We start from the raw sequence: 3,340 nt of genomic DNA on the forward strand, positions 1-3,340 counted from the left end.
AGCTAAGATTCAAGGAATGGGACCATAGACCCCACCAAGTGGGAGTGACATGGGATTTGTGGCCATGTTTTAAAGCCATCGAAGACCTCTTCTCCTGAGTGTTTCATTCTTTGGACTGCCAACTTCTGAATAATGACATAGAGACTTCTTATCAATTATGAAAGCTTGGCCTTAGCTTAGGCTTGTTCCCAACTTGCTCTTAAAACTTAAATTACCCTGTTTATATTAATCTACATTCTGCCACATGGCTCATTACCTCTCCTCAGTACAGTATGTCCCACTTCCTCTGTGTCTGGCTGGCGAATCCTACCTCTCTTCTTCCAAGAGTTCCTATCTCTTCCTGGAAGTCCCGCCTATCCTCTCCTGCCTAGCTATTGGCCATTTAGCTCTTTATTAAACCAACCAGAAGGTGCCTTGGCAGAGACACAACATCACAGTGTATAGAAAGATTATCCCAAAACACATCTGCCTTTTGATCTGGAATCCTCAGAAAATATTTCTTCTTAATTATTCTACTCCATTCTTACCCCATTGCCCATTATACAGTTCAGTGTTAAGAGCCAAGGGGCTCACCTGCATCCCATTACCTCTAATCCATGGGTCAAGCAGGAAAGAAAAAGGTGATGTAGACAAGTTTAACAATGCAAAAATGAAGGGATTGCCCTAGGTTCATGGCCCTGGGTTAGACCCCATTTTAGCCATGGGTGGTGGCATATGACTATAATCTCAGCACTTAGGAGGCTGAGGCAGGAAGACTGCCAGGAGTTTGAGGTCACCCTAGTGACATACATAGCAATACCCAATCAAAAATTCAACATATCGCTCTTCTCCTTTCCTCCTCCATCTTGCGGTGGGCTCCTGACTTTGCTTCTCACCATGTCTTCTCACAAGACTTTCAGAATCAAGCGATTCCTGGCCAAGAAACAAAAGCAAAATCGTCCTTATTCCTCAGTGGATTTGGATGAAAACTGGTAACAAAATAAGGTACAACTCCAAGAGAAGACACTGGAGGAGAACAAAGCTGGGTCTGTAAGGATTCACACAATGGCAAGACAGTTTATACTGAATTGTGGGTCATCAAGCAATCCTACCACGTGGAGTTCAACATTTTAACCTGAAGACTTGGTCGTGTTTTAAGTTGGGGGAGTAGTTTGTCCAGTAATAAAATGTAGAACCTTCCAAAAAAAAATTCAACATATCAGTGAATTAGTGGAGTGAGCTGTGTCTAACCGCAGTGTTCATGTGTTTGTTTAAAGGGGAAATATTAGATTGGAATGAGGACTGTTAATTTTATTGTGAAGCTATATTTTTAATTGTTGCTTACTTTGTTTTCTAAAAATATGCTGTGGGCTAAACTTTGGACCCTTGTCTGTGCCTTGGCTCTGAGCCCCTCTGCAAAAGACCTAAGACTAACAAACAAGATACTGTCAAAGAATGTGCATATATAATATCACATTAGAGTCTGGAATGCCCTCACCTTTTAAACACTGCTTACTTTAACAACTTAACAAAGAAAGTATCTAAGAGTATAAGTTCTAAATAAGTGGCCAGCATCCTTCATGTGCATGTGTGTGACTGTTGTATTAATTATGTGTATGGAACCAGGTGATGATGGAGCATACCCAGCACTTGAGAGGTTGAGACACAGAAGAACTGTTAGTCTGAGGCCAGTCTTGGCAAAATAGCAAGTTCCAAGCCAGCTAGATCTACAGGGTAAAACCTTGTCTTAAAAGAAAAGAAAGAAAGAAAAAACAATACTATGTGTATGATATCTAGATGTCTCTAAGCTTTGTTGATTAAGGAACAGACTTTTTTTGGGGGGGGCGGGGTTCGAGACAGGATTTCTCTGTGTTGTTTTGGTACCTGGATCTCGCTCTGTAGACCAGACTGGCCTCGAACTCACAGAGATCCACCTGGCTCTGCCTCCCGCGTGCTGGGATTAAAGGCGTGCACCACCGCCGCCCAGGTAAGGAACAGACTCTTAATGGTTAATTGTAGAAAAGCTTCCACTTTGAAGCTAATGCTAGGTTGCATTTTGTACTCTGAACTCTTCTCAGTATTTACTAGAATTCATATCAGTTTAGAAACGAAGGGGGATATGACTATCCATATATGCCCCTTAATTTAGCATGAGGCCTTCTAAGGTGACAGTTATAACTGTAAAGATGAATAAAACCTAAACCAAAACAGACAAAATTCACAGTGGATCATGTAGGATATAGAAATCTTTAAGACTTAATATTGTCTTTCTGCCCTTCTTGACCAAAGCATTAAATTTGCTCTGAGAAGAAATTCCTACTGATACCTAACAGGATGAGACATAGAAATGATCTTTATTTTCATTTTTGAAACTTGAATCTTTATGAAAAGCTTTCTCCCAATTTTCTTCCCTCCTGTCCTATTCATTATCACTTCTGTAGCATAGCACCTCTGTTGAAGCCAGGAATAGAGAGAGATGGATATGTTCCTCATTCTAAGCATAGTAATTGATTTTAAAGGTGATACTCCCCTTAGTAACATGATTGGTGCCCTGTAGGGGTGAAATTAGTTGCTTCCTCTGTGGAGGAAAGACTGTAGTGATTTTTATATTCTGTGGAGCTCTCAATGCAAAATTTATTACAAGATCTGAACAGCTGCTTATGGAAGACTCTTGACTCCTTAAGGAATGGGAGAGAGGGAAAGACAGGTGTTTTCAGAGAATCCAGTGAGAAGCTAGGGTCCAGCAACAACAGGAAAGAGCTGCCGAGGAGAAGGTTCCTTGCAGGTTGTGTAATGGATCCCACTCCTGTTTTTCAAATGGTAGAACTCAGGACCAGAATGGATGATTCCTGTAACTCCCATCTGTTCTGGCCTTATAACAGGGTCCTCTCTCTGCCTCTTCCAGGGTCATGTGTACCATCTTATTCCTTAGCACTCAGGTCTGCAGAAATCTCCAGGTGTCTAGAAGACAGCTAGCTTCCTGTTGAGTGCAGCAAAGAAGATTGCAGTAGTGTTTAGATTTGGGGGCAGGGGTGGCTTTGTTTTTTGTTTGTTTGTTTGTTTGTTTTTCTGGGTGGGTTTTTTTGATGGTTTTTTTCTTTTTGAGTTAGGATCTCACCATACAACCCAAGATGACCTGGAACTACACACATTGTTACTGTATTTTGAAAGTTGGCACATTACTTTGAATTCACATTGTTACTGGATGGAGTCATCTTTTGTGTACATGTTAAACATGAACCCCCCTCAGCAAAATTGACCATAAAAGTGACTAGTACTTAATAGATATTCAGTAAACAGTAAGATAAAAAACTGGGAGAAAGGCTGAAATTTTGATATGATATATTCTTGATCACTCTTG

At 40.8% G+C, this 3,340-nt stretch overlaps 1 pseudogene; it reads left to right on the top strand.

Moving 5' to 3' along the window:
• The first annotated feature begins 861 nt into the window (after positions 1–861).
• On the top strand, positions 862–1,207 carry LOC128104737 (60S ribosomal protein L39-like; annotated as a pseudogene).
• The last annotated feature ends 2,133 nt before the right edge of the window (positions 1,208–3,340 follow it).

The sequence above is a fragment of the Peromyscus californicus genome, unplaced genomic scaffold, assembly GCF_007827085.1.
Source record: "Peromyscus californicus insignis strain IS unplaced genomic scaffold, ASM782708v3 Scaffold_8__1_contigs__length_139910024, whole genome shotgun sequence".
NCBI classification, from domain to species: domain Eukaryota; kingdom Metazoa; phylum Chordata; class Mammalia; order Rodentia; family Cricetidae; genus Peromyscus; species Peromyscus californicus.